We start from the raw sequence: 10,716 nt of genomic DNA on the forward strand, positions 1-10,716 counted from the left end.
TGTTTAGAGGCAAACTCACCCTCTACAATGTAGCAACAGGAAATAGAAATCTATTTTTAATTTCCTTCTTTTTCTTTATATTCAAGCTGAATTCAATTAAAATAAACAAATTAGACTTAAGTTTGTATTCCCATCTTCAAATGTTATTTTATTATTATGTTAATACAGCACAAGCTTTGTACAAAATAGAAACGTCCTCCAAAGAGATACTTTTTACTTTCTTACTTTGAGTACATTTCAGAGCCTGCAATTTTTTTACTTTTACTTGAGTAAAATCAGTCCATCAGCTTTTACTGGAGTATTTTTTAACAGTACTATCTGCACTTCTATAGATTAACTAGGTACACAATGTCTGTACTTTTGCCAATTCTGCATTTTATTCAAAGCAGCTTTATCTATAAGTTGTTTCAGAATTTTTAAAAATGCTCCTCAAGGGTTCGGGTTAATGGGTTAAAAGAGCTCAAATAGGTAAAAACTAAGAAACAGCGAGTAAGTGGCGGTCAATGTTGAGTACAATAGCTAATGCTTCTGTCAGCTAAGGGCTTTTTATTTTTTATTTTTGATGAATCTTTTCATTGTTTTCTCACCTAACTCTCACAATCATTCTCATTCATCCATTCACAAACTCCAAACTTGTTAGTGCCTGTCATGCTTTTTTCTCTTTTTTTCTCTGCTTTGCTGGTGACTGTGACTATCCAAGTAAAACTTGAATACAGTTAATCTAAAATACACTTAGAAAGCATAGACATCTTACCAAGTTCACTGTCTTCCAGCACTCTCAGTAATGCCTCGCATAAAAAGAAAGATGGAATGGACTCAGTGCTGTTATCTCTAACAAGGAAGAGACCAATAGGATCATGGGGAAATAAAATGAACCATAAAATGTAAATGAAATGAAGAGGGACAGCCTACTATTCATGCTATAGCCATCACCTGGTGTTACAGCCGAACTGAGTGAACTGGTGAAATGAAATAAAGAACACCATTGTTGTTGTTTTTTGTAATTTTAGTTTCGTACATACTGCAGGTGTCTGGAAGTTTTGGTTGCCCTACCTAAGCATCTACCTAGCTAAAGCTAAGCAAACATAAAGGAAGTAACTTTTTTCAAGTAGCAGATAATTTGTAAAAGCAACGTTTCTATCAGTTAAAAAAAAAAAAAAACATCAGTGAACACACAAACTGTGTGTGTGCAGTTTGTCATATATCAGATATTGGGTGTGTGCATGTGACATCATGTTTTTTCATATTGTTACACATGCAGCTAAACAAACTGAGGTGAACTAACTATGTTATTTAAAGCTTGCATGGAAATCCTCTGCAAGTTAGTGCAGGATAAACAGGTTAGTTTGTTAGTTAGTTTGCTGCAAAATCAGCCTCTACAATAAAGACAACAGAAAATAGATATATATTTTATTTTCCTTCTTTTTCTTCACATTCAAGCTGATTATAATCAGAATTAGAAGTATTAAAAAAAATATACTAAAGTTTGTATTCCCATCTACTGATATTATTGTATCATTATGTTAACATAGCACAAGGTTCAGTTAGCTTTGCACAAAAATAGATGCTCACTCAAAAGCAGAATTTGTCAGCCATGATCATATGACATTAAAGTATCCAGATTACAAATGCAATGTCGATGACTTTTGGGGTGACTGTGGGTTTGTGCTCCACCCCACGGCTGTATGTTTCCCGATTTATGAAATCCTGGAAACACCCCTGCTTATACCTTCTTTTTTCTCCAATTTCCCTTTATCTTTTTGTGCTTTAATAATTGAATATGTTCATTTTGTGTGATAAATATTTTGTGTGTGTGCATGCTTTCAGAGATATTGGGTTTCTGTTCACAGTCACTGCACTGATTGAAGGCAGAATAAATAACATGAAAACTTTCAACCTGGCAGCTGTGTAAGGTGAGCGATTCTCTAAAAGATACACGCAGACATCATCAAACTGGGGCTCTTGTAGAGATGTTACCCCAGAATTGATAGTTTCTCTTCATATCTTCATTTTTGCTCCATGGATAGATGATCCAATTTGTCTTGGCCTGAGGCAGGTGAACAAAAACAAAACTTTTGTCCAGCAGTACGACTGACTGTCCACTACTGGGAGTCTGATGTTTTGCTCACCAGGGTAGCAAGTCGGTCACGTGACTGTATACTGTATGATGAGATAAGTTCATATTGCTTGAATGTGTTGTTACAGTAAACAAGAGCAGAATAAATGAAAACAAACTCAACAAAAACCTCTCAGCTTTGAAATGAAAATACACCAGAATGTATCAAAAATGAATCAGATGTGCAAATATCACATTATTATGAACAAGAGCAGCTTAAAGAACCCCCAGAAAACCCCGAAAGACATTTCAAAGAAATACATTTAAACTTCTTGAACATCACATTGTAATACCATGGCCCTTGTAACCCACTGTTTATTTCTGGCCACTAGCTCCCACAAGATTTGGGTTGGGTCCTGTAGGATGCCAGATGCCAATGCTGGGCTCTACCACAGAACTCCAGGTGTGTTTAACTCCTACTTCATATGCAAATTTCAGAGGTGAAATGAAACCCTGCCCTCCTACGTACACACTGGCAGTCTCAAAAAAATGATTAACGATTTTTTTTGCACTAGCAGCAGTAGTGAATGACAGTACCGACCAGTCTGTGTTGGAAACCGTGCTTCATTAAGAGTTAATGAGAAAGATCAGAAATGTGAGGTTTGTAGTGAGATGCAGGTGGCCCGGCATTGACTTGATGTCTCCAGATGAAGGTCCAGAAAAATTCGTCTCAGGTTTGGAGACACATTTATCTGCAATAAGATAAACCACACGAGGCAGTAGCTTTGATATCACTTCTTTTTCTTGCATCCTATACATCTTCTAATGATATAATGTGGCATAGGATTCAGAATGAAAAGAAACTTCTGAATTATTAATCCAAGCAGTTTTTCACACTGGGAAGATGCTTCTTTATTGACTGTAAGAACCAGAAGAGTTTTGAGTGCTATAAGATTATATGCTGTTTGTGGGGAGTGTGATCGGTAGGAGTTCTAATTTAACTGTATTGTTTGAGCACATTAACTAAACCACATGCCATAGATGGGAAAATGTTGCTTACATCGCTTCACTGAAATTGGATATTCTCCAACTATAAGATCTCTGACGGTTGTTTGACATCATTTATTATGCCTGCCTGGATGTTTTGTTTGACCACAGTGATACGAGCACACTGAGCTGTGGGAGGAGTCTGAGTGCGACCAACCTGACACAGTGACCTCGATGACCTTGAAGTCCATCTGTGGGATGATGCACTTATAGAAATTGCTGTCTGATATCTGGATGCTCTTCAGGAGGACAGAGACGTTTCCCTCTATGTACAGATGAGGAAAGCTCTGAACCTGCCCTCTAAAAGTCTGATGTTGAAAGCAAACATCTGTGTTGCCATCAGTGATGTCCAACAGGATTCTGCCTTCTCTGTCCTCCCAAAGAACCTCAAACCTCTGAGATAAACGCTGCAGCTCAGAGCAGATGCAGGGCAGCAGGACGTCATGTCCAGCCGGAGTGCAGACATCCAGAATGCTCACTGACAGATACACAATGTGTGTAACAGGAATAGGACGATATATAAAAGCATGGCTCAGTGTGAGCTACACATGAGATAATGTTTAGCAAAGCCCCTCACAGATCCCAGTCTGATCTCTCTGTTCTGAAAACATCAAACACACTGATCACTGCAGACGTCTGCGGGGGATTTAAACCCTTCCAGTGATTGAGAACGAAAAGGAACACAGAGGAAGACTCACCTTTGTCAAAGCTGATGATGAAGATGGTGAAGAGGACAGCGGGGCTGTAAAGCAAAGATATAATGTGTCAACACACGACTGCAAATATATCTCAGTGAGAGCAGGTGAACTACAGGCCTCTCCCCAGTCTCTGAATACTGCAGTTTGGCTGAACAGGGCACAGATACAGGCCACTTTAAACTCTCAGCAGACCACAGGTGAGGCAGCGTTTTAGCTGCAGACATTAAATTGGATATGTTTGAAAAGACCCGAGGAACTCACAGACAGCGCATACAAATAGAGAACAGGCTCTGGTGATTCTGCAACTTTGCAGTCACTGTGTTTTCCATGCTCCCCTCCGACTGCAGCTAGCTACAAAGTGATCAATCCTAGCTATTTTGTCAGCCTTCCTGGTGCTGCCCACTGAACTCACTGCATTTCCTGTGCAGCAGAGCCGCAGACCACACCCTGCAGCACACCCAAGGATTTGTGTGGCAGTTTCACTTTTTTTGCCATGAACGAACACAAATTATATTCTGACATCTTGAGATTACAACTAATTCAAAACTCTGCCATTCATTTGTCCCATTGGAGCTTAGTAAGGCATCATATGCCCCGTCGGATACTAATATCACACAAAGTTGCTTGACTGGGCAAAAATGGGCAACTCTTATAACCTGGTAGGAAACACAAAGAATAATAAATTTCAAGTGTTGAGTTTACAACAAAAGCCTCAATTGTGTCATTTATTACAGTAAATCACAACGAAAGAGCATTTTAAAAAAAGGCATTTTAATAAGTTTCAACCAGAAGTGGCTGTGATGGAGCCAAGTGGTACAACTGGATGCATATAATTATTATATTTCTACATATACAATTATAGTATTGATATATTTAAGCAGCTGAAGTTGGAGCAAAAAGTAAAAAAAAATAAAAGCATGTGAACTAGACAGAAATGGCCATCATAGAGGGTTAAATCATATTTGATCAGAGACTGAAGCTTTGAGCAACACCTAGTGGCCGTATGACACCGCCGCTCCAATACAAGCTTCGTAATTAAAGGTCCATCGTCCATGAACCACTGTTTTAAATCGTCTTCAGTGCAGAAAAATGCATGTGACCAAGGGCGTCACATGATTGGATCAACACTATCAAATGGTCCAAACCATTTGATAGTGTTACGTAACGTGTGAGATGCGTGTGAACGTGTTTTTGAAAGCAGGAGAAAAGAAACTAAAAACTGTTTCCACAGGCACGCCTTCTTCCAACCACTGCTTTACACAAGTTTATAGATCCATCTTTGCAAAACTGTATTTATATCATTTGCATAAGCCCAAGTTACAGCCAGCACTTTGTTACAGACACATTCTTCTGCTGTCTCCTATTTCACCACTAGATGTCGCTGAAACTGAGCTTTGAATGAATGAAGTGGTTCAATACTGGTGCATTTCTTCATTTGGGCATCACAAGTTACACCCAAAGCCATCAAGCTGCTGTTGAACTCCAAGTTTAAGGAACACGTATCCCCAACAATATGTCACTGCTGCACCACTAACTTATCCAAAGAGTGTCCATCAGTCTTGAACAAGCTCTGCTTCTGCCCTGTGCTCTGCTACTTGCACTATAGTCTCCAGCACATCAGTCCATCCACACAGAGCCACAGCCCTGAGCTTCGAATGTGGTGGAGGAAACCACGCAGAGAGCTGGCTCCAGGCTGGAAGACTGTGCTGAAACTAAAAGAGTGCTTGTGATCAAAATAAAGCCTTTTAGCACGCCAAGTGTACGCTGTGTGCATCCAGTCTCTTCACAGTGACAAAAGCATCATTTGCTGCTGGCTGACTGTCTACAGTCATAGACACAGTGACCTCAGTCCCTCCCCTCTGTACAATCTCCTTGTTGTTGTGTTCCACTTAAAATGTGTAAACATTAACGCAAGCGGGCTTCAACTATTTCAGAGCTGCTGCTGTGATTTCAGTCAAATCGAATCTTTTGATGTTTGGTTTTAGTCTTTTTCATTATTAGTGCATTTATAGCAAATGCCAGAACCCAGACTTAAGAAGCAGCATCAAGCTTGTGATAACAAATGTTTACCTAATTATAAAAAAACCAAGAGACCAAAGGTGTAATAACAGCTGTGTATTGTCTTTTATATCTGTAGAAAGTATTTAAACCCAGGGCTTTTCCGGTTCAGGAGAGACTGCTGGTCGTTTGTTCTGCGATGGCTGCTCTCGCCAAGCTTGGTTATGTTTTTTTTTATTTTTTATTAAAGGATAATAGCTACTACTCACCGTTTGTCTGCAAACTTTATTAAATGAAAACTTCCACAACACTATAAAACAGCAGGGCTGGAATGCATTGTGCAGACATAATTTTTGCAGTCCGACTTCTGCATATTGTAGCGTCAACATGGAAGACATCCGCATCACATTGTTAAGGAGAGATGAGTGTAAGAGGAAGTGTATCAGAGCATCAGTCAGCTGCTTCAGGTCCAGCAGGAGGCGAGGAATCAGAGAAAAACTCAGAGTTTGTTGCAGAAGACCTGGCAGTGAGCAGGTGAGGTTCACAGAGTCTATTGCTGTCATGGTCCCTGTGCCCTGCTGGTCAATCCTCTATTGGGCAATATGTTTGTGGTTTGTTTGCTCTCTCGCCCTCTCTCTCTCACTCTCTCTCTCTCTCTCGCCACGGCGATGCTCACTGCGGGCTCCCGCTGCTGGCCCACACACCTGCTCATCACCACACCGGCCGCTGATCCCAGCTGATTACTGCACTACTTAGATGGCGAGTCTGCACTAGTCTTCGCTGGATCGTTGAGCTATCAGTGTCAGTTAGACTTGTGTTTCGGCTAACCTTCAACTTGAGAATTTCTTATTATTATCCTGCTAACCCAACGTTTTTTTGTGTAGGTCGTTTTTGGAACCCGATGCGGAGAGGAGTGATTGAAGGGGGAACTTTTTGTACAGAAAGTGTGGAACACCCTTCTCCCAACCCTGTTTCCCACGGACCCTGGCGACCCGGACCCGTTTCCCCTGCACGTTGTATATAGCCACTTGGTGTATGTGTTCACTGTAAATAAACGCACTGTCCTTCGCTTAAAGGAAAACCCTGGCCTGCGCCTGAGTCTCTTTCGGAACCCCTAACAGAACGATCCAGCCATTATGGACTCAGCAGGACAGGACCCCGTGGGCCGGGCTTTGGCCGCCCAGGAAGCCGCGCTGGTCCGCCATGAACAAATGCTCGGGCAGCTACGGCAGGATGTCGCCGCATTGACCCTGGCGGTGGCGCAGTTAGTACCGCTGGGGGGAAATGCGCAACCAGGGAATCCCCAGCCGCCCAGCCCGGCTCCCCAGGCGGCACCGCCCGCCGTAGCGTCAGGTAGCTCACCGCGGGTCGGTACGCCGTCTGACGGACCTTTACCCACACCGGAACCATTCTCGGGTGAGTCTGACAAATGCGCCGGATTTTTGGCTCAGGTGTCTCTGACGTTTCGCGAGCTGCAGCGTTTTCATAGCAACGATGGGGCGAAGATCACTTATTTAGTTCAACTTCTGAGGGGCCGTGCACTAAAGTGGGCCCAGGTTGTGTTAAACTCTGATCCTGTCATCACCTACGCTGACTTTCTCTCCAAATTTAAGAATGTGTTTAACCCAGGCACCGGGGCAGAGGCCGCTGCTCTCCGTCTCCTCAACTTCAAACAAGGTAGGAGAAGCATGTCTGAATACGCTATCGACTTCTGGATTCTGGCAGAAGAGGCAGGGTGGAATCAGGAGGCGCTACGGAGCACGTTGCTGAACAATATCAGAGAAGAATTAAGGGACGAGCTAATCATGCGTGATCTCCCTGCCTCCTTTAATGAGCTAATGTCCCTGTGCATTAAGGTGGATGAGCGGTTACGGGCTCGCCGGTCGCAGCGGAACTACAACCTCCATGAGGCTGCGGGAGTCTCTGGCACCGGCGCCATGGCGGATGCCGGCCCCTCCCGGACTCACGAGAGCGGGGACGGAGAGGAACCCATGCAGCTGGGCGGCTCCCATCTCACCGCGGCGGAGCGTCAGCGCCGGATTACCGCCGGTGAGTGCCTCTATTGTGGTCACAGGGGACATGTTGTGGCTACCTGCCCTTCGCGGGCAAAAGGGCGCGCCCGCCAGTGATGGTAGGAGTACTGGTGGGCGAGCTGAGCCAGGAAGAAGCTCCTCCCCGTTTAACACTACCGGCCACGCTTTCCATTCACTCTAAGAGCCGCTCCCTATCGGTGTTAATCGACTCTGGGGCGGAACAAAACTTTATTGACTGTCAGTTAGCCCGGCAACTTGGGTTACTATTGGAGCCCCTGCCTCATGCATTACGTGTTACGGCATTGTCAGGTCAACGCCTTCCAGACATCACTCTGGTGACGGAGCCTGTCGAGCTCACCCTCTCTGGCAATCATTCTGAAGAAATCTGTTTTTTGGTGTTTAAAGCAACTCGCACTCCACTAGTTCTCGGCCATCCTTGGCTACAACAGCACAACCCTCACATAGATTGGCTAAAGGGGCGTGTCACTGGGTGGGGGGAGGACTGCCACATGACCTGCCTTAAAGCAGCCTCGCCTCCAAGCATTGAAACGCCCTCTTCTGGGGTATTGAAATCAGCTGATTTAACTAATGTGCCCTCTGTTTATCACGACCTAGCTGAGGTGTTTCAAAAGGCCCGCGCCCAGTCACTCCCTCCGCATAGACCCTATGACTGTGCTATCAAACTGCTCCCGGGAGCTCCTTTACCCACCAGTCGGCTATATAGCATCTCACTTCCAGAACGAGACGCTATGGACAAGTACATCACGGAATCCCTGGCTGCCGGCCTCATTCGGGCCTCCACCTCTCCAGTCGCGGCAGGCTTCTTCTTTGTCGAAAAGAAGGATAAAACCCTCCGGCCATGCATTGACTATCGCGGATTAAACAACATCACAGTAAAAAATAAATACCCTCTGCCGCTCCTCAGTTCGGCCTTCGAGCTCCTCCAGGGGGTTACTGTTTTCACCAAACTGGATTTGCGAAACGCATACCATCTGGTTCGCATCCGTGAGGGCGATGAGTGGAAGACCGCCTTCAACACCCACCTCGGCCACTTCGAGTACCTTGTCATGCCCTTTGGTCTCACTAACGCCCCTGCGGTGTTCCAAGCCCTGGTGAACGACGTGCTCAGAGACTTCATTAACCGTTTTGTTTTTGTCTATCTAGATGACATCCTGATCTTTTCCAGAAACCAATCCGAGCACGAGACCCATGTCAGACAGGTCCTGCAACGACTCCTCGAAAACCGATTGTTCGTCAAAGGAGAAAAGTGTGAGTTCCACGTCTCCACCGTTGCATTCCTGGGGTACATAATCGACCAAGGAAACCTCCGCCCGGACCCTGTGAAGGTAAAAGCCGTTGTTGAGTGGCCGGAACCTCCTAATAGGCACCAACTGCAACGTTTCCTTGGGTTTGCCAACTTTTACCGGCGGTTCATTCGGGACTTCAGCCGAGTTGCCTTGCCGCTGACCCAGCTAACCTCTCCCAAGCTTCCTTTTCAGTTGAACAAAGAAGCTCAGGCAGCTTTCCAAGAACTGAAGAAACGATTCGCCTCAGCCCCCATCCTGATCCAACCCGACCTCACGCAGCCATTTGTGGTCGAGGTCGACGCGTCCGACTCAGGGGTTGGAGCGGTTCTGTCGCAACGGAAGGACGGTGAGCTCCACCCTTGTGCCTTCTTCTCCCGCCGTCTGTCCCCTGCAGAGAGAAACTATGATGTCGGGGATCGGGAACTGCTGGCGATAAAACTAGCCCTGGAGGAGTGGCGGCACTGGTTGGAGGGCACGGCTCAGTCTTTCCTCGTCTGGACAGACCACAAGAACCTGGCATACCTACAATCAGCTAAGAGGCTCAACGCTCGACAGGCCAGGTGGGCCCTGTTTTTCACCCGTTTCCACTTCTCCATCTCTTACAGACCCGGTTCCCGGAATGTCAAACCCGATGCCCTGTCCCGTCAGTTCTCAGTCTCGGAGGACACCACTGAGCCCGCTCCCGTTCTCCCCGCCACCTGTGTCGTGGGCGCCATCTCCTGGGGGATCGAAGCAGCCATTCGGGAGGCTCAGGTGTCGGAACCGGATCCGGGAGGTGGGCCAGCCCAACGGCTCTACGTCCCTCAATCAGTACGTTCTCAAGTACTTCAATGGGCCCACACTGCCCGCTTTACGTGCCACCCAGGGGTCCACCGCACTATCAACTTCCTCCAGCGCTACTTCTGGTGGCCCTCTCTGACTAAAGACGCTCGGGAGTACGTCTCCGCCTGCGCGACCTGTGCCCGGAATAAACCATCTCATCAGCCGCCCGCTGGACAGCTCAATCCCCTGCCGACTCCGTCCAGGCCGTGGTCCCATATAGCTTTGGACTTTGTAACCGGACTGCCGCAATCAGCAGGCAACACTGTCATACTTACCATCGTAGACCGTTTTTCTAAAGCTGCCCACTTCATAGCTCTACCCAAGCTTCCCACGGCCATGGAGACCGCACGACTGCTTACCCGTCATGTGTTTCGTTTGCATGGGATCCCGGAAGACATTGTGTCTGACAGAGGCCCCCAGTTCACGTCTGGTGTCTGGAAGGAATTCTGCTCCTCATTAGGAGCAAAGGTCAGTCTGACCTCCGGTTACCATCCCCAAAGCAACGGTCAGTGTGAGCGAGCTAACCAGGAGCTCGAGGCAATGTTGCGGTGCACAGCGTCCTCCAACCAGTCCATCTGGAGTGATGAACTACCCTGGATTGAGTACGCCCATAACAGTCTGACTTCCTCCGCCACTGGTCTGTCTCCCTTCGAGGTCTCACTGGGTTTCCAGCCACCTCTCTTCCCCTCTGTCGAGGGTGAGTATTCTGTACCATCTGTCCAGGCCCATCTACGTAGGTGCCGACGAGCTTGGCG

Source organism: Maylandia zebra, linkage group LG23 (genome assembly GCF_041146795.1).
Source record: "Maylandia zebra isolate NMK-2024a linkage group LG23, Mzebra_GT3a, whole genome shotgun sequence".
In the NCBI taxonomy this organism is placed as follows: domain Eukaryota; kingdom Metazoa; phylum Chordata; class Actinopteri; order Cichliformes; family Cichlidae; genus Maylandia; species Maylandia zebra.